At 42.0% G+C, this 25,891-nt stretch overlaps 1 pseudogene; it reads right to left on the bottom strand.

Moving 5' to 3' along the window:
• LOC134371873 (N-formyl peptide receptor 2-like) overlaps positions 1 to 21,944 on the bottom strand; it is a 58,198-nt pseudogene extending 36,254 nt beyond the window's left edge.
• Between the last annotated feature and the right edge of the window lie 3,947 nt (positions 21,945 to 25,891).

Genomic DNA, 25,891 nt, shown 5'->3' with positions numbered 1-25,891 from the left:
AAAAAAAATCATTGCAACACCTAGAGCACTACTTGATTGATTAATACTATACTCGAGCCACATTGATGAATAAAACCAATCATCACAGTCCATTCTTGTCAACTTGGCACCCATATGCATCTCTTTAAATCGTATTTAATCTCCAAAGAAAGACAGAAACAAAGAAATATTTCCACCTAACATGATACACCATGATACAACATGGTTCTGCCTATAACCCAAAATGCGCTAATTCTTTTTCCAGAAGAGAATGCAGAGTCCTCGGGCGATATTCACTTTTCTCTTTGATATTTTCTAATATAAATACCATGATATAAAATTACCTATTAATACATTTTCTTCTTTTTTCTTTTAAAATTTATTTATTTACAATTATTATTATTATTTTTACATTCTAAGATGTTGCAGAGCAGTTGGGGTGGAGGAGGAGGCAGGAAGGGGGGGCCAGGGGAAGGAGGAAGAAAGGGGAAGGGGGCATGGTGGAGGCCTGTGGCACCCCCCTCATTCCAGCAGAGGAGCCCAGGGGGCTTCCAGTAGTGGCTGGGTCATGGCTGGGCTGGATGCATCAAGGGGCATGGCTGAGGCCCTCAGCTCCTCCTCCAAGTTCAGGAGCCTGGGGCACTTCCAGTGGTTGTCATTGCTGGGCTGGACATGGATGTTGGGACGGCATGGCTGAGGCCCTCGGTCCCCAACACCCTGCTATGGGAGCACAGGGCACTTCTGGTGGTGGCTCAGTGGTCATCACTGGGCCACATACAGATGTCGGGGGGGGGCATGGCTGAGGCCCTTGGCCCCCCCACTGCCCCAACTTGGAAGCCTGGGGCACTTCTGGCAGTGGCCTGGTGGTCACCACTGGGCTGGATGCAGACATGGGGGTGTGTGGCTGAGCCCTTGGTGCCCCCATATCAGCTCGGGAGCCTGGGGGTTTTCCAATGGGGACTCAGTCACCGCAGGGATGGATGCGGACATTAGGAGGGTGTGGCTGAGGCCCTTGGCCCTCTTCCCACCCTGGCTTGGGAGACTTCCATTCCTTCTAGGTTTTATAGTTGTCCTTTGGTGGTATTAGACCTTTACTGGTTAATATAAAAATGTTTTCTCTGATTCATGGTTGTTTTGTTTTTTCTTTCAGTTCTGTGCTGTATTAGCCACCCCCACCACTTAAACTCTGCACTGGAACTAATTCGTTTGCTTACTTCTAAAATGGAGGAACTTCCTGTGGCAACCAGCACTCAAGCCCTGTAGTTGAGCTAAATTTCTGCTTTGCTCCTGATTCTCTGGGGAAGGCTATTTGTGCAGCTCAGGGTTTAATTGTTGACCTTATAAACCTTTCTGGGTCTTGTGAAATCTGGTACCCCTGGGTTGTGTGGGCAACTCCAGTGTGGGACTGAGTCTTTTCAGCAAACTACACCCCTTCAGATCTATAGTCCTGACCAGTCTCCACTGAGTGGGCCTGTGCTGACTGGGGGCAAATCAACTGTCCATGCTATGTCCCAATGTTCCCCCAGTGGGCCTGTCTCCCCCATCTCCTGCACCCCAAACACTTCCCATGGGATAGGCCATGCACTGGTCCCTTGTGATGACTCACCAGCCCTCTCAGTGGCTCCTTTTCTCAGTTGCCTGTAGCCCCTTGCTCCTATGTGGGCTCACAAGAATGCTGTTACTGGTCTAGCTGGCCTGGGGGCCACCAAGGTTCTCTTCTCCCCAGCAGCCTCTGAGCAACTTCATATGAAGGGCACAGTTGTGGCTTTTGCCAGCTCTTGCTCCATGTGCTCACCAGCACCAAACTTGAAGTGGCTGGGGCTCAAAACAGTCAAAATGGTCCTTTCTTCTCTCACTGCAGCTTCTTCTGCCTTCATGAACTCCATAGATCTCTCCTCCTCTTCCCCTGGGCTCTAGAGGCCCCAGCTTGGCAGTTGTTGCTTTTTAATAGTTGTAAATTGGATGACTGTGGGAGAGAGTGAAACTGGGTACCAACTATTCTGCCACCTTGACCAGAAGTCCAATACATCTTATCTTAGATGATAAAAGAGGGAAAATTTTGATATATGCACAAACATATTAATGACAAATAAGAAAGATTCAGAAAAATTAGCCTTTGTTTCTGCAAATGAAAACATGATCATAGCTGATATATGTAACTGCTTTCTTTCACTTCCCATTTCATGTTCCAATAACCCTCAGGAAGTACCTCAGCTGATCATCATTCTTTGCCTGGTGGCGTGACCCAAAACTTCATTCCTGAAAGGTCTAGGCTGTAAGCAGCCCTGCCTAATTTGGGTTTTCTTTCTTTCTTTTTTTTTTTTTTTGTAGTTTACCATTGACTTTAACAACAGAACATGGTAGTAGTAAGAAATGCCCTACGGGGCCTCTTGTATTCCAGACATACTCTTCTTTATATCCGTAGTGCAGAAGCAGCCCAATTTTCTTCTTGGTAATCAGGATCAATCACCCCAGTCAGTACAGTAATTCCCTTCTTTGCCTGTTGAGTAAAAGACAAGAGGAACCCAAAGTAGTGGTGGCAGTCTTACCTTCCAGTTCAGGGAATTGTCATTTCTCTGGGTGGGTACATTTCTCCCTTTGAAACTAAGGCCTCTTAGCCAAGAGAGCATAATGCTATGGGGATGGGAAGCAAAAATTTTGCTAGTTGATCACTACGGGTAATAGTGAGTGGTGCCACTCCCATTTCTACTCCTTAATTCCTGAACCTGTAAATCCTAGTAGGATGAAGGAAACAATACTATATATTGGATGCTGATTTAGAGCATAGGCAACCTCTTGGAGGACATTGCCTCAGCTCTGCAAGGTGTTGCCGTCTAGTGGATGCTGTAAGTGAGTCATCAAAAGGCCATTCCACCATTCTATCCAGCCAGCTACTTCAGGACGGTGGGGAATTTTGGAAGACTAGGAAATTCCAGAGCATGAATGCATTCCCAACTTTCATTTGCTGTGAAGCATTTTTTGGTCAGAAGCAATGCTGTGTGGAATACCAGGATGATGGAAAAGGCATTCTGTTAGTACACAAATGGTAGTTTTGACAGAAGTGCTGTGTGTAGAGGACACGAATCTATATCCAGAGTAAATGTCTTCTCCAGTAAGAACATGACATTGCCCCTTCCATGATGAATGTTGCCCAATGTGTTCAACCAGCCACTAGGTAGCTGACTGATCACCCTGGGGAAAGGTGCCAGCCACATCATGGACCCAGTGTTAATCTCTTCTGCTGGCAGAGTGGGTGCTCCACAGTAACTGTAGCAAGATTGGCATTGGTAATTGGGACGTCTCTGCTGATTCCTGGAACAAACTTCATTCCTGCCACCAACACTATAGGGAGAGGAAGGAAACAGGTTAGAATGATCAAGAATAGAAACTAAATTTCTCTGGATACATCCACTGCTTTTTTTTTTTTTTTTTGACCAGTAAGGGGATTGCAACCCTTGGCATGGTGTCATCTGCACCACGCTCAGCCAGTGAGCACACCAGCCATCCCTATACAGGATCCCAACCCATGGCCTCGGCGCTACCAGCACCGCACTCTCCCAAGTGAGCCACGGGGCCGGCCCCATCCATTGCTTTTCGATATTTTGATAGTAATGGTGATGGAATAGGAAGTGATAAACTGGGAAGACATTGAATCAGGTGTAGAACATCATAGACTATATAAAGCTTTGTTAATGATCCGTCCTATTGAGCTGGACTTAAAATTTATATTTATACTCTCATAATCTAGACACCTATCATAAGCGGTCAAATGCTTACTGTCATTTTACAATCTAGAATGATCTCTAGAGGCTATGACAGACTGTATTTTCCATAGATATTTATGCTGTATATTTATTTTATCCCACCTGCTCTCCTTAGAGATAACTCACACTCTTCCCACAGAGAGATGGGGTGTTTGTTCCTCCCCTTTAATCTGGGAGGGAACTGGTAACTGTTCTGACCAATGAGGCACAGTGGAAATAGTGCTATGTAACTTACAAGTCTATGTCATTAAAAGAGTGAAACTTCCACCTCATTCATTTTCACTCAGATCACTCATTCTAGGGGAAGCCAGCAGCCATGTTGTGAGGATACTCAAGCAGTTCTGTGGAAAGGAACCAACTTACCAACAACAACTCTTCAGCCATGTGATTATATAACTTGGAAGTAAATCTCTTAGCTCTGGTTAACCCTTCAGATGACCGCAGCCTCAGCTGACATCTGACTACAACTTCATGAGAGATCCCAAGCCTGAAATTCTCAATAAAGCCACTCCCAAATTTTAGACCCACAGAAATTGTAAGAGATAATGAATTATTTTACTATTGTTTTACACCACTGAGTTTTGGGGATGATTTTATACGCATCAATAGATAACTAATACAGGGACTGTTTGGTAAAATATTAGATCAGGTGTGACTTGAAATTAGGTTAAACATTATAAATTACAAAGACTTTAATCAACCAGAAAGTCTTCCAACTCTATGTGAGTTTGACAAAATATCCTTCATTAGTTTGCTAACTCCTTGACTATATTTTCTAAAATTCACTCCTAGATTGCAACTTCAACTGGAATAAAACACCCTGGTCAAGAGAAACCATTTGACAACTACTTCTCCAAAAACTAGAACAGAAAATTTGTGTTAGAACCTGAAGAGGTGAGAGGAAATGGCATGGTTTATGGGAGAGATATTCACTCTTTTTTGTATCAGCGATTGTCCTTCCTGTTTCATTGTCTATTGCTTTATGTATCCATACAAAAGCTGATCCAGATTTAGGTGTATCGATGTACAGCACTATTTGTGGTAGGAATTGAGATGGAGGTTGGGAGAGAGAGGCTTCTTTCTGATTAATTATTGATTCTGCACACTGTTTCTGAGCACCTCTCCTCCAGAAGAACAGAATATTAACAGCATAGCTTGCTCACAACTGCCACTTCAAGACAAAAATTGCTCCCAGAGGGTCTTGCACAAGATATTGGGAACAAGAGCCTTTCCCTCAAGATTTATTTTGCTAACTGAACTTTGGCCCACATCCCTCTTCCAATGGCTGTCATCATCTTCATATGAAGAAAACCATTTGCTCTGGGATGTGGACTTTAGAGATATATCTGTGTTCCTAATACACAATATTAGTTCTTATTCTCATGGTCAAATATTAGTTTTTATTGTGTTGTCTAAAAAAGAGAGTATTCAACTGCAAATAATCAGGGGAATCTGGTTGCACATCTCAATTACCATGAAATTCGTAAAGTGAATAAATCCAGTCTGAATAAACATAGATTCCTGAGTTCTGCACCAGATTTTATGAATCAGATACCTTGATGCTTCCTTGACATAACTTGTACTTTAAACAGTACATCCCCAGGTGATTCTGATGGAATAGGATCAGTTATAGATCAACATCGGGGACATAGTTATCCATATGGTGTTTAAAGCTGGGAAAAGTACAAGATGGGAATGTGAGTGGGAAACACAGTTGAGCAATCCGCAGGATCCCAAGATTATGAAACATGTACACAGATTTTCTTTTTATCTAGTAGCAGTGGAAACTTAGGGTGGGATGAGACACAGGAGAGATCTCCAGACTCTCCAGTCTCTGCAGAGTACATTCTAGAATGTAGGGGACTGCCTGGATTGAAAAATAAACTTTCCTATTAAGATATGCTCAGAAATTCATACTGGGGGAGCTCATAGAAATATAACCAGGTTGTTCTAGAGTTGTCTCCCAGTGAGGTCAAGACTGAGAATGAGGCAAGACTTTCATTTTCTTGTTTTGTGTTTTAGCAGCCACAAGATGGAGCTCGATGGCTAATGAGTTAGTTTTATTAGCACTTGAGACAAAAGCCAGTGATGCCAGAATTATTTATTGCCCTTGCCTTTGACCCCTCACTTTTCCCTGTCCTAGGAGATCCAAATTTAGAAAATTATAGTGCCTGTATAAATGGTCACCCTACTTCAAGCAGCCTAAACCCGGAAGCTATAAAGCTTTCCTGGTGTAAAGGAACAGGGACCGAGTTTGACTGGCTTATTTTTTTAAACTTCAAAAATGTGGAATATGATAAACCCCTCCACAAAAAAAGTATAAAAGATAAACATGAAGATTAATACATTTTTGTAAAATAAACACCCATGTAGACCGATGCAAATCAAAAAACAGATCATCTCAGCATTCCAGAAACCACCAGCCATAACATAGTTCTCCCTAATCGTTGTCCTTCACAATTGTAATCACTGTCTTTACTATTATGGTAATTAATTCATCACTTTCCTTTATAGTTTTATGACATGTTTATGTATCCCTAAATTTTATAGCTTAATTTTGCTGACTTAAAATTTTTTTATATAAACAGAATTATATTTTATATACTATTTCATGTCTTCTATTTTCTAAGCATAATATTTAAGATTAATCTATATTAATGTAGTTTTAAAAATATTTTGTTGTTGAATAATAATTTATTGTATGAATACACTACAATTTGTTCATTCTCTTGTTGATGAACTTTCAGATTGTTTACAGTTTTTGGCTACTATGAACAATTATGCAGTGAATATTTGTGAACATGTATGTTGCTGAACATGAATAAATATAATTGAGAGTATTTATTTACAAGTAAAATTGCTGGGCAAAGGACAGCCTTTCAAAAAAATGTCTTGAGGGGTTGTTGCTTACTTATCCTGGGTTCGGACTGCATTTCACTGGCGAGAGGAGAAGTTTGAAGATGGCGGTGGCTGTGGCAGTTGGTGCGGAGTAGCTGAGGTGGAAAAGGCAGCCACTGGGCCTCAGGCAGCCGGGAAATTTGTGGACCTTCCTCTCGCCATCTCTTAAGGGAGGACCGCTGCTGGTGGCCGGTCGTGGGGGCTGACCACCACTTTGCCCCCGGCAGGAGAGGCTGCCTCATTTACAGGCAACAGCTTGGAAGTGTGGAGCAGGAAAAGAACTGTTTCTTAGCTGCAAAAGCAAGTCTCTAAACAGGGAACATGGCGCCAGGGCTGCTGTGGATGCAGACAGGATCTCGGAGGCCGGGGCCACGCTGAAGGTGGCCAGCTGCCCTATTCAGGATTCGAGGTTTCAGGCCAGCATAAAAGAAGATTCCTGGGAGCACCCGAGCCGCACCGCGGGACCGACTGAACAGCCCGAGGCGGCAGCAGCCGAGAACGGGGAAGGCAACAAACCAGAGGCAGAGAGTGAGCGCCTGACCTGGCACAGCCCTGTGAGTGACCCCTGGCCCAGCCCTGCTCAGGGGGCTGATGCCCACCCGGCTTCCACCTGCATCACCGGTTCACGCACCACCCCGGGGCTGCCTCCATTTTCCCAGGTGCTGGCAGCTCTGGCCCGGCTCCGCTCGGTTCCTCACTGAGCATTCCCAATTGCTTGGCCCAGCGCAGGGCTTCCCGGGGACTGTGGGCTGGCCCCCCCACTACCTCCGCAGTTCTCTGGTGGGGCTGGTGGCGTGGAGCATCCCCGGCCAGTGTTGGGAGGGCAAGGAAGTACAGGCAGGGCCGACTGTCACTCCACCACACCCTGGACTCTGCCCCGGTAAACTCCCTGTTACTGGGAGGCAGATACCATCTCTGTGGCCACCTGTTCGGAAAAACACCTAACCAATTTCTGGTTGGGAACAGTGTGGTAGGAGAGTTCCCAAGTCGGCTTAAACCTGCCGGAGAGCTGGCTGAAGGCGGGCGCCACACTCGGTCCATACCGGGGGGATACAAAGGTGAACAAGTCCCGAGAAAGATCTACACAGTGCTACAAAGGCACCCAGAGCGACCGGTCATCTGTGCCTACGAGAAACCTGGTAGACTTCCTGGGCGAGGTGGTGCCGAGCAGGGTCTTGAAGGCCCAGCTGATAGACGAGGGTTGCAGAAGACACATCCCAGCCCAGCACAGTGCGCACAGAGTGGGGAGACGTGTGGCCAGGGAGGCGGAGACTTGACAGAAACCACACACCCTGTGGGGTAGCCACTGCACGATCCAACAGCCTGGGACAGAGCACACGGAACAGGGAGAAATCCTGCATGGGAAGTGAAAGCTCAAAAGAGATCACACACCCTGTGGTATGTGATCCACCAGGCCAGCAGAGCCCAAGCTGACCAGAAAGGTGGCTCCCCGGAGAAGCCCAAGAACCGAGGCAACCATACACACAAGGCACTAGAGGCCAACTGAGCAGTCACAGAGGTAGCCATATGAAATTGGCAACCACAGCAACATCTTAGTTAGTCAATAGTCTCAAACCAGTGGACTGTGAAACCCCCTGCCACAATGAATAAACATCAAAAAAAAGATACCAGAAATACAGAAAATCAAGAAAGTATACCACCAAAAGTTAATAAATCTCAAACTCTAGATCCTAGAGAACAAGAAGCCCTTAAAATGACTGACAAGGTATTTCAAGTGATAATTCTAAGGAAACTGAATGAGATACAAGAAAACTCAGCTAGACATCATGATGAAATGAGGAAAAGTATACAGGATCTGAAAGTGGAAATGTACAAGGAAATCAATGTCCTGAAAAAAAATGTAGCAGAACTTGCTGAACTGAAGAAGTTATTCAGCAAAATAAAAAACACAACGGAGAGTTTAACCAGCAGGCTTGTTGAAGTTGAAGAGAGAACCTCTGAACTTGAAGATGGGCTGTTTGAAATAACACAAGCAGACAAAAAGAAAGAAAAAAGAATCAAGGACATGGAAGAAAATCTGAGAGAGATATCAGACAACCTTAAGCACTCAAATATCCGAGTCATGGGTATTCCAGAAGGGGAGGAAAATGGAGATTCCATTGAAAACATATTCAACAAAATAGTGGCAGAAAACTTCCCAGGTATAGGAAAAATCACAGATCTTCAGATCCAGGAAGCTCAACGATCTCCAAACGTATTCAACCGAAAAAGGCCTTCTCTAAGACATGTCATGGTCAAATTGGCAAAACTCAGAGACAAAGAGAGAATCTTAAAAGCTGCAAGAGAGAAGCGTCAAATCACCTATAAGGGAGCCCCAATCAGGCTAACATCAGACTTTTCATCACAAACCCTAAAAGCTAGAAAGGAATGGGATGATATATTCAAAATACTAAAAGACAAAGATTGGCAGCCAAGAATACTCTACCCTGCAAGGCTATCCTTCTGAAATGAAGGGCAAATAGTATATTTCTCAGATAAACAAAAACTGCGGGAGTTCACTACCACATGACCACCCTTACAAGAAATCCTCAAGGGAGTACTGGGTTTGGTTCCTGACAAATAACTACCACTGCCATAAAAACCCAAGAAAAATCAAAACCCACTAGTATAATAAAAAAGGCATTCATGAAGCGAAAACAAGCAAACAAAAACGCTATCTACAACCTAGGGAACCAACAAACACAGAAACCAAAGGGTAAATCAGAAAGCAAGGAACAAAAGACACCTAAGACAACCAAACAACCAATAAAATGCTAGGAATAAATCAACACCTTTCAATAACAACTCTTAATGTAAAAGGCTTAAATTCCCCAACCAAAAGACACGGACTGGCTGACTGGATCAAAAAGGAGGACCCAAATATATGCTGCCTACAAGGGACCCACCTCACCCATAAAGATTCACACAGACTAAGAGTGAAAGGATGGAAAAAGATTTACCATGAAAACAGAAAAGAAAAACGAGCTTGAGTAGCTATTCTTATATCTGACAAAATAGACTTTAAACTAAAAACCATAAAAAGAGACAATGAGGGACACTACTTAATGATAAAAGGACTGATGCATCAAGAAGACATAACAATCATAAACATGTATGCACCCAATGTTGGAGCAGCCAGATTGATAAAACAAACTCTATTAGACCTAAAGAAGGAAATAGACACTAATACCATAATAGCAGGGGACCTGAACACCCCACTGTCAATATTAGACAGATCATCTAGGCAAAGAATCAGTAGAGAAACACAAGATCTAAACAAGACTCTAGACCAATTGGACTTGGCAGATATCTACAGAACATTCCACCCAACAACCTCAGAATATTCATTCTTCTCATCAGCACAAGGATCATTCTCCAGGAGAGATCACATATTAGGTCACAAATCAAGTCTCAATGAATTCAAAATAATTGGAATTATCCCATGTATCTTCTCAAACCACAATGGATTAAAACTAGAAATTAATAACAAACGAAACTCTGGAAACTATACAAACACATGGAAATTAAACAGCATTCTACTTAATGACATATGGGTCCAAGAAGAAATCAAGCAGGAAATCAAAAAATTTATTGAAACTAATGAAAACAATGACACATCATACCAAAACCTGTGGGATACTGCAATAGCAGTATTGAGGGGGAAATTTATTGCATTAAATGCTCACTTCAGAAGAATGGAAAGATGGCAAGTGAACAACCTAACACTTCACCTTAAAGAACTAGAAAAACAAGAACAACCCAAACCTAAAGTTAGCAGATGGAAAGAAATCATTAAGATCAGAGCAGAACTGAATGAAATTGAAAACCAAAAAACAATTCAAAAGATCAACGAATCAAAAAGTTGGTTTTTTGAAAAGATAAATAAAATTGACAAACCATTAGCATGGCTGACAAAAAAAAAAAAAGAAGAGAGAAGACTCAAATAACCAAAATTAGAAATGAAAAAGGCGATATTACAACTGATTCATCTGAAATACAAGGAATCATTCAAGACTACTATATAAAACTATACGCCAACAAATTTGAAAATCTCGAGGAAATGGATAAATTTCTGGACACACACAAGCTCCCAAAACTGAACCATGAAGACGTAGAAAATTTGAACAGACCAATAACAATAAAGGAGATTGAAGCTGTTATCAGAAGGCTCCCAACAAAGAAAAGCCCAGGACCAGATGGATTCACAGCAGAATTTTACCAAACATTCAAAGAGGAATTGACACCGATTCTTTACAAACTATTCCAAAAGATTGAAATGGACACAAATCTCCTAAACTCATTCTATGAAGCAAACATCATCCTGATACCAAAACCAGGTAAAGATATAACCAAAAAAGAAAACTACAGGCCGATATCCTTGATGAATAGAGATGCAAAAATCCTCACTAAAATACTAGCAAACAGAATACAGCAACACATATGTAAAATTATTCATCACGATCAAGTGGGATTCATCCCAGGGATGCAAGGTTGGTTCAACATACACAAATCAATAAATGTGATACACCATATTAATAAACTCAAACACAAGGACCATATGATCATCTCTATAGATGCTGAAAAAGCATTTGATAAAGTTCAGCATTCATTCATGACAAAGACCCTCTATAAGTTAGGTATAGAGGGAAAGTATCTCAACATAATTAAAGCCATATATGACAAACCCACTGCCAATATCATCCTGAATGGAGAAAAGCTGAAAGCTTTTCCTTTAAGAACAGGCACTAGACAAGGATGCCCACTCTCACCACTCCTATTCAACATAGTGTTGGAAGTACTAGCCAGAGTAAACAGAGAAGAGAAGGAAATAAAGGGCATCCAGATTGGAAAAGATGAAGTCAAACTGTCTCTGATTGCAGATGACATGATCCTATATATCAAACAGCCTAAAGTCTCTACAAAAAATCTCTTGGAGTTTATAAATGATTTCAGAAAAGTAGCAGGATACAAAATCAACACACAAAAATCAGTAGTATTTCTATTCTACAATAGTGAACGTGCAGAAAGAGAAATCAAGAAAGCTTGCCCATTTACAATACCCACCAAAAAAGTAAAATACTTGGAATTGAGTTAACCAAGGATGTGAAAAATCTCTATAATGACAACTACAAACCACTGCTGAGAGAAATTAAAGAGGACACAAGAAGATGGGAAGACATCCCATGCTCTTGGATTGGAAGAATCAACATTGTGAAAATGTCCATACTACCCAAAGTGATATACAAATTCAATGCAATCCCCATCAAAATTCCAAAGACATTTTTCTCAGAAATGGAAAAAACTATCCAGACATTTATATGGAACAATAAAAGACCACGCATAGCCAAAGCAATGCTGAGGAAAAACAATAAAGCTGGAGGCATAACAGTACCTGACTTTAAACTATACTACAAAGCTATAATAACAAAAACAGTATGGTACTGGCATAAAAACAGACACACTGACCAATGGAATAGAATAGAGAATCCAGAAATCAACCCCCACACTTACTGCCATCTGATCTTTGACAAAGGCACCAAGCCTATTCACTGGGGAAGAGACTGCCTCTTCAGCAAATGGTGCTGGGATAACTGGATATCGATATGCAGGAGAATGAAACTAGATCCATACCTCTCACCGTATACTAAAATCAACTCAAAATGGATTAAGGATTTAAATATACACCCTGAAACAATAAAACTTCTTAAAGAAAACATAGGAGAAACACTTCAGGAAATAGGACTGGGCACAGACTTCATGAATACGACCCCAAAAGTACGGGCAACCAAAGAAAAATAAACAAATGTGATTATATCAAACTAAAAAGCTTCTGCACAGCAAAAGAAACAATTAACAGAGTTAAAAGACAACCATCAGAGTGGGAGAAAATTTTTGCAAAATATACATCTGACAAAGGATTAATATCCAGAATATATAAGGAACTCAAACAACTTTACAAGAAGAAAACAAGCAACCCAATTAAAAAATGGGCAAAAGAGCTAAGTAGGCATTTCTCTAAGGAAGATATACAAATGGCCAACAGACATATGAAAAAATGCTCAACATCACTCAGCATCCAGGAAATGCAAATCAAAACCACACTGAGATACCATCTAACCCCAGTTAGGATGGCTAAAATCCAAAAGACCCTGAACGATAAATGCTGGCGAGGTTGTGGAGAAAAAGGAACTCTCATACATTGTTGGTGGGACTTCAAAATGGTGCAGCCCCTATGGAAAATGGTATGGAGGTTCCTCAAACAATTGCAGATAGATCTACCATACGACTCAGCTATCCCACTGTTGGGAATATACCCAGAGGAATGGAAATCATCAAGTCGAAGGTATACCTGTTCCCCAGTGTTCATCACAGCACTCTTTACAATAGCCAAGAGTTGGAACCAGCCCAAATGTCCATCATCAGATGAGTGGATACGGAAAATGTGGTACATCTACACAATGGAATACTACTCAGCTATAAAAACGAATGAAATACTGCCATTTGCAACAACATGGATGGACCTTGAGAGAATTATGTTAAGTGATACGAGTCAGGCACAGAAAGAGAAATACCACATGTTCTCACTTATTGGTGGGAGCTAAAAATTAATATATAAATTCACACACACTCACACACACACAAAAAAAACCGGGGGGGGGAAGAAGATATAACAACCACAATTACTTGAAGTTGATACGACAAGCAAAGAGAAAGGACATTGTTGGGGGGGAGGGGGAAGGGAGAAGGGAGGGAAGTTTTGGTGATGGGGAGCAATAATCAGCCACATTGTATATCGACAAAATAAAATTAAAAAAAAAATAATAAAAATAAAAAAATAATAATAATGAAAATAAAAAATAAAAAAATAAAAAAATTTATTTTTCCCAGGTCTGTTTCCATATTTGAAAACCAATTAATGTACCCATCATACCAACAGACTAAAGAAGAAAAATCACACAATTGTATTAACAGATGTAGAAAAATCATTTGACAAAATCCAACACTCATTCATAGTGAAAACTCTCAGTAAAATGGGAATAGAGATAAACTTCCTCAACTTAATAAAGAATGTTTACAAGAAACCTACAGCCTGCATCATACTTAATGGTGAGAAACTTGAAGCTTTCCCACTAAGATCAGAAACAAGGCAAGGATGTCTCCTCTCATAATGCTTTTCAACATTTTACTGAAAGTCCTAGCTAATGCAATAAGACAAGAAAAGGAATTTAAAGTTATACAGATTGAAAAGGAAGAAATAAAACTGTCTTTGTTCACAGATGACATGATTATCTATGTAGAAAATCCAAAAGAGTGGATAAAAAGCCTCCTGGAACTAAAAAGTGGCAAGGTGGCACAATACAAGGTTTATACAAAAAGACTATCATTTTCCTATATAGCAGCAATGCACAAGTGAACTTTGAAATTAAAAACACAATAGCATTTACATTAGCACACCTCAAAATGAAATACTTAGGTATGAATATAATAAAATATGTACAAGATCTATATGAGGAAAACTACAAATTTTGAATGAAAGAAAGCAAAGCACTAAAAAAAGATTGAGAGATATTTCATGTTCATCACTAGTGTATTAGTCCATTTCTGTTGCTTATAACAAAGTACATGGAACTGGGTGATTTATAAAGAAAATGAAATTTATTGCTAACAGTTTTGGAGGCTGGGAAGTCCAAAGTCCATCTGGTGGTGGTGACAGTGACCCAGGGGTCTCACATTGCAAGGTGGTGGAAACAGAGAAAGCAAAGAGAAAAACAGATTTTCCTCTTCTTTTAAAGCCCCCAGAACCACACCCTGAACACCATTTTAAATCCATTCATTACTGCATGGTCCTACAATCCAATCACCTCTTCAAGGCCCCATTTTACAATTACCATAATAGGAATACCCACCCTCTTAACAGTCACAGTGATGGCTAAGTTTCTAATACATAAAACTTAGGGGACACAATTCAAGCTTCAATGAGTTTTAGGGGGACATAATTCATTCTGCCCCTGGCCCCCCAAAACTCATGTCTCTTCACATGCAAATACATTCATTTCATCCCCAAAGTCTTAACTTGTTTCAACTCAGAAGTCCAAAGTTCAAAGTCCCTCTGTTAAATCAGTATAAGTTATCTACTTCAAGATACAATGGTGGGACAAACATAGGGTACATATTCCTGTTCCAAAAGGGAGAAATAGGCCAAAAGAAAGGGGTAACAGGTCCCAAGCAAGTCCCAAACCCAACAGGGCGGGCATTAAATCTTACATCTTATACCTTGACTCCATGTTCGGTGTTCTCTGCGCCAGTGGTGCAAGGGTTGGGTCACCATGTCCTCGGGCAGCTCTGCTCCTATGGCTTTCCTGGTCACCGGCCACACTTCAGCTCTCCCAGGCTGGTGTTTCACTCTGGTAGCGTCACATGTCTGGGGTCTCCATGGTGGTCCTGTTCTCATGGCTTCACTAATCATATCACTGTTGGGGTTTCTCTGTTGCAGCTCTGACCCCACATTTCCACTCGGCATTGCTCTAGTGAAGTCTGTCTTCAGTGACTCTGTCCCTGTGACAGATCTCTTCCTGGCCCCCAGACTTTTCCATACATCCCTTGAAATTGTGGTGGAGGCTCCCAAGGCTTCCCAGCTCTGGCATTCTGTGAGCCTGCAGACCTAACACCATGTGGACTCTGCCAAGTCTTCCCGCTTGTATTTTCAAGCCACACCTGGGGCCAATTTAGCTACTCCTGGGGCAGTCAAAGTAGCTGGGGTAGTGGTATAGGGAGTAGCATCCCAATGTGGCCCTGAGCAGTGAGCCTGCGGAGGATGCCTTAGGCCTGTTCCTCAAGACCATTCTGTCTCTCTAGGTCTTTGGGCCTGAAATGGAAGTGTTGGCCCCAGAGTCTTCTGCAATGCCTTCAGGGCCTTTTTCTCCTTCTCTTGATAGTCCCTTTCTTTTGCACTAACCTTCTTAACTAATGCTCACTGGGCTGCACCATTGCATGTTTTCTGCTTCTTTACCACACAGCCAGGCTTCAAATTTTCTAAATTTTAACACTCTGCTCCCCTTTTAAGTTATGGCTTTATGTTATATTATGCCTTTGCTGCCATAACTCAGCATAGGCTGTTACAAGTATGCATGCAGCTTCCTTAATGCTTTGCTGCTTATAAATTTCTTCTGCGATACTCTGATTCATACTCTGGTTCACAACTCTTAAGTTCCAACTTCCACAAAGTCCTAGGCCATGGACAGAATGCAGCCGAGTTCCTTGCCAGTTCATAACAAATGTGATCTTTGCCCTAGATTCCAATAAATTCCTTCTTATTTCTGTCTGAGACCTACTCAGAATGGTCTTTACAGTCCATATTTCCATAAGCATTCTGGTCATCACCATTTAACCAGTCCCTAAAACATTCCAAACTTTATTTAGTTTTCTTGCCTTCTCAACTTTCACCAGCATCTAGGCTTTGTCTAGCCCATTCTTCCAAATTCCTCCAGCCTCTCCTCAACACCCAATTCCAAAGCCACTTCCACATTTTCAAGTATTTGTTATAAGCAACTCCCCACTTCTCTGGTACCAATTTTTTGTATTAGTCCATTTTGTGTTGCTATAACAGAATACCTGAGATTTGGTAATTTGTAAAGAAAAGAGGTTTGTTTGGCTTACAATTCTGGGACAGCTTCATCTGGCATGGGCCTCAGGCTGCTTCTATTTAAGAAGGAAAGCAGCAGGTAGCCAGTGGGTACAAGCAGATCACATGGCTAGAGGAAGCAAGAGAGAGAGAGAGAGAGGTGGTGCCAGGTCTATTAAACAACCAGCTTTTGTGGGAACTAATAGAGTGAGAACTCACTCACTACCCTCACCCCTCAGGGAGAGCATTAATCCATTCATGAGGGATCTGCCCCCATGACTCAAACAGCTCCCAAAACTGCCACATTGGGGATCAGTTTTCCACATGAGTTTTGGTGGAGACAACATATCCAGACTCTATCAGCTAGGAAGACTCTATATTTTCAGGATGTCAACTCTTCCCAACTTAATCTGTAAAGTCGATGCAATCCCAATCAAATTCCCAGCAATTTATTTTGTGGACAAGACAAACTGAGTCTAAAGTTCACACGGAGAGGCAAAACACCCAGAATAGCCAACATAATACTAAAGGAGAAGAACAAAGTTGGAAGACTGACACTACTTGATCTCAAGACATACTGCAAAACTACAGTCATCAAGACAGCATTGTATTGGCAAAAGAATAAACAAATAGATCAGTGAAACTGAATGGAAGGTCTAGAAATAGATCCACATAAATATAGTCATGTGATCTCTGAAAAAGGAGCAAAGGCAATTCAAAGGAGAAAAGATAGTTTTTTCAACAAATAGTGGGGTAACAATTGGATATCCATGTACAAAATAAATAAATAAATAAATCTCGAAACAGACTTACACCCTTCACAAATTTTAACTCAAATGGATCACAGATCTAAATGTAAAATGCAAAGCTATAGAATTCCTAGAAGATAACAAAGGAGAAAATCTAGATGACCTTGGGCTTAGCATTGACTTTGTAGATGCAATCCAAAAGGTACAATCCATGATAGAAAGAATTGATATGCTTGACCTCATTAAAATTAAAAATGTCTGCTCTGCAAAAGACACTGACAATGAAAAATGAAAAGACAAGTCACAAACTCGGAGAAAATGTTTGCAAAAGACATATCACATCAAGGACTGTTATTGAAAATATACGAAGTGTGGAGTATAATAACATTTATAAAGCAAATGTATCTCACAGGGCCTAGCTTCCAAGGTTCTATAGTTTCAGGTATAGCCTAATTTTTAAAAATTATACATAGAAATGTTAAGCTTATAAAAGACAGGAAACTTTCCCCGGGCTAAAGTCTCTGCTGTAGATAAAGAATTGTAACACAGCAAAATTGCTGGCTCCAAGGGCAGATGTCTGTGGTGCAGCCAAACCTAATGATTGTTGCCATGACAATTATCTTACTGTTCTTTGTAACCACCTATGTTCCTTTTCTGTAACTTTCTGGCTTGGAAAATAAATACTGGGAGAAGACCCTAGTTCAGTGCTATTTTCCAAGGAGGAATGCCTTTCTCTTGAGGGTTCCTGGAAATTAACCCCTTCAGGGCTTCTCACTGCTCAGAAGAAATGGGCTTTGAGTAATCCTTTGTGTCTCCATCACCCTGGGTGAGAGGTGACACAAAGAACTCTTAGAACTCAACAATAAAAACATAAATAGCCCATTTAAAAAATGGGCCAAAGACCATAACAGATATCTTAACAGAGAAGATATACAGATGTCAAATAGACAATAAAAAGATGCTTCACATCATGTAACCTCAGGGAAATACAGATTAAAACAAGAAACCACTATACACCTATTAGAAATGGCCCAAATCCAAAATACTGACAACACTAAATGCGAGCAAGAATGTGGACCATCTTCATTGCTGGTGGGAATGCAGAATCATATAGACACTTTGGAAGACAGCTTGATGTTTTTTTTACAAAACTAAACATTCTCTTATTATACAATTCAGCAGCAGTGTTCCTTGGTATTTACCTAAAGTAGTTGAAAACTTATGTTTACACAAAAACCTGCACATGGATGTTTATAGCAAAAACTTGGAAGCAATAAGCATGTTTTTCAATAGGTTAATGGATAAATGAACTATGGTGCATCCAAACAATGGAATATTATTTAGTGCTAAAAATAAATGAGCGATTAAGCTATGAAAAGACATAGAAGAAACTTCAGTGAATATCTCTGAGTGAAAAAAGTCAATCTTAAAAGTCTACATACTGTATGATTCTAACTGTATGATATTCTGGAAAAGACTAAACTGTGGAGACAGTAAAAAGACCAGAGGTTATCAGGGGTTAGGGAAGAGAGAGGGATGAATAGGTGGAGTACAGAAGATTTTTTATGGCAGTGAGTAAAATTACTGTACTCCGTGTGATACTATAATGGTGAATACATGTCATTGTATATTTGTCCAAACTCATAGAATGTACAACACCAAGAATGACCCCTAATTTAAACTATGGGCTTTTGATGATAATAATGTGTCGATGTAGGTTCAAAAATTGTAAAAAATGCACCATTCTGGTGGGGGATGTTGATAATGGGGAAGGCTGTGTATGTGTGGGAAAGCAGGTAGATGGGACATCTCTGCACCTTATGCTCAATTTGCTGTGAATCTAAAACGGCTCTAAAATATAGTCTATTAAAAATGAGAGAGAGAAAAAAAAGAGGAAGCCTCTTATGTACTGACATGATACAACCCTTGCATTTTACTGCTTAGAATTTATTTGCATCTATTTGAAAAAATGGCTGAGAAAAGTATTATTTTAGTTGGATGAATTGCCATCCACGTTATTAATAAAGGAGGCGGATAAATATTGGGTAGGCAGCTGGCAGTCTCTACCACAGCTCACGACATCTCTCTAACACTCTTCTCTCCAAAGAAAGATTTAGTCCTATCTTTCTCCAGGATAATAGCCCCAGTTTTATTTTGGAGTTTTAGACTTAATCAGGCCTAGAAATTTTTTTTTTTTTTTTTTTTTGTGGTAAGTGTCCCATAAACTTAAAAAAAATCCTCCTCTTCCAAAGATCCCAATACACTATGGTGCAATGAAAATTGGAAATCCACAATGAAGACTTTGAATGAAGAACAGAAAAGTGGGAAGGATAGAGCAGGCACTATTCTGTTGCAATTAACTAAGGCCAGGAAGCAAGAATAGTACGAATTCCGGCCCTGGCAGTGGAGGAAGTTTCTTAATTAGCCAATCCGGAAGCACTGGTTCTCTATTTAGAGGTCGTACAGTGTCCTTCGTGGCTCCTGGCTTTCCCTTTCCGCATTTTTTCCTTGTTATTTATTTAATATGGCTGCAACTCAGTTGGGTATTTAAGAGTGTACCTTTCTTGGGAATTCACTTATAGGAGTTAAGAATGCAAATGAAATGGGGAACCTGCTCTGCACTGGAAAGGCAAAAAAACTTTATGGATGAAATGAGGGAAAGGAAAAAGAAAGATGACTGGGTAAAGCAGTGAAGTGAGTGAAGAACTTCTGATAACAGAACTGTTTAATATTCATTTTGCATTATTTCTTTTGCTAATGCATCAGGTGAGTATATCACATAGTGAAGCGCCATTTGAAGTGGTTATTTGCAGAAAGCAAGGGAAAGGGTTGAGTACTGTCGTGTGTTGCTTTCTTTGAAAACAAAGTCATCAGGCAACAGTTAGTCAAAGTACCTTACATGAAGAAGAGACTCAGAACCAGAGATATCCATGAAATTGGAAGCCACATGGGAATTTGGAAATGTAGGCCTGAGGATGGAAGTTTACTGGACATGGCCTGGTTCATGTTACAAGGGTTGAAGATAATTTTAATTAAAGGTTTTCACTTGATACCTAGGTGATACTATTGTTTATTGGCTCATTAATTCAATAAATATTTATCGAGTGCCTGTCACATGTCAGGCACTATTTTATATACAAGGGGATGGGGATTGATCAGTGAAAAATACAGATCAAAACACCTGCCCTCAAATAGCTTACATTCTCATTATGTGAAAGAAACTGTATCAAGTTCTTTTCACAGTTATTATACCATTTCATGTCAATAAATTTGGTGGTTTGGATGAAATGGCCAAATTCCTTGAAAATCACAGTTTACCAAAAGTGACAGAGAAGAAAAAGAAAACTGAGTAGTCTAATGATTGTTAAAGAAATTGAACCTATTATGTAAAGCCTTCCTAGAGAGAAAACGAATACCCAGTTGGTTTCACGGGTGAACTTTTCTACACATGGAAAAAAGATATAACTCTAGAGAACAGAATTAGAGGAATCATCTCCCAAACTTTTTAGAGGATGAAATGGAAAAAACACAGTTTCTCCCACTATAGTCTCACAACACGCTTCTGACACCAGATGTGTGGGTGTTTCTCCCCACATGTGAAGCAAGTAATCAGTTCTGCAGCAGACACCATCCGAGTACCCTCCAATTCAACTCAGTTATGACACTATCTACCGAATTCTGGTGCCAATTGCAAGCTAGTGGTTTTCTTTACCTGGGATTCCAACTGACTGGCTATAAACTGGCATTTTTCATGTCCCCCTCCTTGGGTTTGACTAATTGGTTGAGCAGCTCACAGAACTCAGATAAACACTTACTTGCATTTACCCATTTATTATAAAAGATATTACAAAGGATACAGATGAAGAGATGCATGAGGTGACATATAGGGGAAGGGACCCAGAGCCCTCGTGCCCTCTAGGGCATGCCACCCTCCAGGAACCTCCCCATGTTCGGGTATCCAGAAGCTCCCTGAACCCTGTGCTCTTGGGTTTTATGGAAGCTTCACTATATGAGCATGATTGAAGTGTGGAAAACCCTGTAGGGATGTTTTTGGACACAAAGGGTATAACCTAATGCTAATATGCGGAGTGGGGAGACCCAGTAAGTCCCGTCTGTTCACATTTTTCTTGGTTTCTCTGTGCAGCATTCCTTCCTCCTGGGCATAAGGCAGGACCCCTCCTGAAATGGGAGTCTTATCACCTACAATTAGACAAAGTAAGGGATGCCTGGATTTAATCAGGCCTTTTTGTGTGTGTGTGTGTGAATCTTGGCAGCAATGAGCCCACAGCAGATAGCGATGGTGGACATAGGTACACTGAAATCAATAACGAACCAGATGATTCTTCTGACTGCCAACATGGTGATAGCCAACTTCCAGCTCTCTTCAGCGGTGTCGCCCCAGGATGAAAAGCTGAAAGTACAGTATGTATCCCCTTCCTCGGTAGTGACTGTAGTCAAGAAGATGAAAACTGGCAAAGTAAGGACTAGGGCAAGAATCCAGGGTCCAGTGACCACCTTTGTGGCCAGAATTACAGTGTGGTGGTTCTGGGCCCAGATTGGATGAAGGACACAAATACAGCAGTCCAGAGCAATGAGAGCCATCAGAAAGGTTTGTGTTGCCACAGCGTGAACTAACTTTCATAGGAACCAGCCAAAAGGCCATTTTTGTCTCATGGCCATTGAGATGATGAGGAATGGTAGGGTGGCAGTGAAAGAGAAGTCAGCTAAGGCCAGGTTCAGGTAGCAGTTGGTGGTGACCACGCATGCCATCCAGAATGCTCCCACCCAGATCATGAGCCCATTGCCCAGGACACTAAGGACAAAGGTGACCCCAAGTACCACCAGTGAGAGCATCAGCAGAACAGTGTAGACAGCAGACTCATGAAGCACCTCTTCATATTCATTCAGAGCAGTGGAGAGGTTGGTTTCCATCTTGACCACACCTGAAACATTTCAACAATGGCCATTTCTCCCCTGTGGAACCATCAAACAGCATCCCTATTCTTCTACTGTATCTCCCACTCCAGCCAAGAGACCCACTCTTCAGAGCCTTGTAGTGAGTGATACTATACAACTGGTACCATCTTACATGTTCTTTTGGGAACAGATAGTTCTTCATATTCCCATAATTATTAATATGCATTTTAATCAGGCTGATTATTTTACCAAGAGGATTACAAGGTGCCTGTCCAGAAGCAGAAATACTAAACTGAGGGTGTATAGACAACAGAAAATGGAGCACAAGCACCTTCCACATAGTGAGGAAAGCATTAGACTCAGAGTCAGTAGGTTGAAATCTTGTTTCATGATTCAGTACAAAAATGCTGGCAAGATCTGCAACCTCTTTCAACCCAGGTTCTCTCAGTCTTCCAGCTCCTATCCCTCCACACTGTGAGAACCCTTGACCTATTGTTTGGTTAGTATTAGTTAAAGTTTTAGGGTTTGGTTTGAGTTTATAGTTCAAGAGTTACTGGAAATGTGAAGTAATATGTTACATCCTGTGTACCCTGTGCCACAGGAAGTCAATGAGGGGGCCCTAACTCTACTTTCAATCTTCTTTTTATTGTTTCTGCTTGATATGGAGTTCTTCTCTGTTTGGGAGGCAAAGAATTTTTCCCATTTACAGCTTTAGTGTTATGGGGCATGAAGTGTATGAACAATACATTTTGTAAGTGTATAAAAAATAAGTGTACAAACAATACATTTTGCTAATATTTGTGGGGTTCTTATTTGAGACCATGCATTGTGTTATATATGGGATCCAGTTGGGTGTACATAATAGCTCTATCGTGTTTATTATTTCTAGTTTTTTATAAGAAAAAATTGATATTCAGAGAAATTATAAAGTCTGCTGAGTAGTAAATAACAGCTTGGTCTGACTTTGAATTCCTGCCTCCAATGTACCATTTGTGAGAGACGTTGCTGGTTACCCCCCTCCCCCAATATTTGTTCCTCCATCCTTTTATATGAACCAAACCACCATTTTGTTTAGTTGCTCACCCTTTGGGGAATGTGTTCCTTTTTTCACCTTTGGGGGTAAATCTGGATTAGTCTAATTGGTAGCAGGAATCCCATTTTCTTTGCAAGAGATTGCTTTGGTGGAGGGCACATCATTAAATTCTGTATGTTAACATGGTGGGAAGATATCCGGGGAAGCTTCTGGGATCAATTTCCATGATTTTAAACATAAGAATCCCCAAATTTAGTCCATCTCAGCCTCTGGACCAAGTCACATAGGTAATTATATCTGATTTAACCTACAGGTCTCTATGACCCCTATGTTTATGCCACTTGATCAAATTTCCTTTACTGTGGTCTGTGGGCTAATGTTCTCTGGAAGGCAAAATTACCCCCAGTTGAGAGTCACTCTTATAGTGTAAAGACTACTAGACTCTGGAGTCAGCTCTGTATTGCACTCTCATCTATGACACCACCCCAACATTAGTACTTGGTCAATAACGTCTCTTCAAGCCTCAGTTTCTTCCTTTGCAGAATAGAGGTAGCTTTGTGAACACTGGCTTTCAGATGAGGATTAAGCAAGAATAGACATTGAAACTTCTAGGACAGACAGAGCAAGTCTTTAACAAATGGGGGCTCTTGGTCATCACCACGTTCTGTGCTGTGTTGTGGTCTCATCCTGAGCCAAGCATTGTAGAAGTTTAAGGTCTGGTCAAGAACAAATGCCCAGGCGGAGTAGCTGAGGTGGAAAAGGTGGCCACTGGGCCTCAGGCAGTCGGGAAACTTGTGGACCTTCCTCTGGCCATCTCTTAAGGGAGGACTGCTGCTGCTGGCCGGTCGTGGGGGCTCAACGCCACTTTGCCCCCAGCAGGAGAGGCTGCCTCATTTACAGGCAACAGCTTTGAAGTGTGGAGCAGGAAAAGAACCGATTCTTAGCTGCAAAAGCGAGTCTTGAAACAGGGAACACGGCACCAGGGCTGCTGTGGATGCAGCCAGGATCCCGGAGGCTGGGGCCGCACTGAAGGTGGCCAGCTGCCCTATTCAGGATTCGAGGTTTCAGGCCGGCATTAAAGAAGATTCCTGGGAGCACCCGAGTGGCGCCGCGACTGAACAGCCCGAGGCAGCAGCGCCGAGAACACGGAAGGCGACAAACCAGAGACAGAGCGAGTGCCCGACCTGGCACAGCACTGTGAGTGATCCCTGGCACAGCTCTGTTCGGGGGGTGGATGCCCACGCGGCTCCCGCCTGCACCACCAGGCCACTCACTGCCCCGGTGCTGCCTCCATTTTCCCAGGTGCGGGCAGCTCCGCCCTGCTCGGCCATCACTGAGCCCATTTGCTTGGCCTGGCGCGGGGCTTTCCGGACCCTGCGGGCCGGCCTCCTCTCCCACTCCCTCCGCGGTTCTCTGGCGGGGCTGGGGGTGTGGGGCGTCCCGACCAGTGTTGGGAGGGCTAGGAAGTACGGGCGGGCCGCTGTCACTCCACCACACCCTGGACTCCGGCCCCGGTAAACTTCCTGTTACTGGGAGGCAGATACCATCTCTGCGACCACCAGTTTGGAAAAAAGCCTAACGAATTTCTGGTTGGGAATAGTGTGGCAGGAGAGTTCTCAGGTCCACTTGAACCTGCCGGAGAGCAGGCTGCAGGCAGGCACTAGACTCGGTTTATACCGGGGGGATACAAAGGTGAACAAGACCCGAGAAAGATCTACACAGTGCTACAAAGGCACCCAGAGAGACTGGTCGTCTGTGCCTAGCCGAAACCTGGTAGACTTCCTGGGCGAGGCGGTGCTGAGCAGGGTCTTGAAGGCCCAGCTGATAGACGAGGGGTGCAGAAGACACACCCCAGCCCAGCACAGTGTGCACAGAGGGGGGAGACGTGCGGACAGGGAGGCGGAGACTCGACAGAAACCACACACCCGGTGGGGTCGCCACTGCACGATCTAACAGCCTGGGCCAGAGCACACGGAACGGGGAGAAGTCCTGTACAGAAAGTGAAAGCTCAACAGAGATCACACACCCTGTGGTACGTGATCCACCAGCCCAGCAGAGTACAAGCTGACCAGAAAGGTGGATCCCCGGAGAAGCCCAAGACCCGAGGCAACCACACACACAAGGCACTAGAGGCCAACTGAGCAGTCACGGCGGGAGCCATACCAAATTGGCAACCACAGCAACATCCTAGTTAGTCATAAGTCTCAAACCGGGGGACTGTGAAACCCCCTGCCACAATGAATAGACACCAAAAAAAAAGACACCAGAAATACAAAAAATCAAGAAAGTACACCACCAAAAGTTAATAAATCTCAAACTCTAGATCCTATAGAACAAGAAGCCCTTGAAATAACTGACAAGGAATTTCGAGTGATAATTCTAAGGAAACTGAATGAGATACAAGAAAACTCAGCTAGACATCATGATGAAATGAGGAAAAGTATACAGGATCTGAAAGAGGAAATATACAAGGAAATCAATGTCCTGAAAAAAAATGTAGCAGAACTTGCTGAACTGAAGAAGTTATTCAGTGAAATAAAAAACACAACGGAGAGTTTAACCAGCAGGCTTGTCGAAGTTGAAGAGAGAACCTCTGAACTTGAAGATGGGCTGTTTGAAATAACACAAGCAGACAAAAAGAAAGAAAAAAGAATCAAGGACATGGAAGAAAATCTGAGAGAGATATCAGACAACCTCAAGCGTTCAAATATCCGAGTCATGGGTATTCCAGAAGGGGAGGAAAATGGAGATTCCATTGAAAACATATTCAACAAAATAGTGGCAGAAAACTTCCCAGGTATAGGAAAAATCACAGATCTTCAGATCCAGGAAGCTCAACGATCTCCAAATGTATTCAACCCAAAAAGGCCTTCTCCAAGATATGTCATAGTCAAATTGGCAAAACTCAGAGACAAAGAGAGAATCTTAA

Source organism: Cynocephalus volans, chromosome 3, assembly GCF_027409185.1.
Source record: "Cynocephalus volans isolate mCynVol1 chromosome 3, mCynVol1.pri, whole genome shotgun sequence".
NCBI classification, from domain to species: Eukaryota; Metazoa; Chordata; class Mammalia; order Dermoptera; family Cynocephalidae; genus Cynocephalus; species Cynocephalus volans.
Note: the sequence above shows the minus strand (reverse complement) of the source record. Positions and strands in the feature narration are given on the sequence as shown.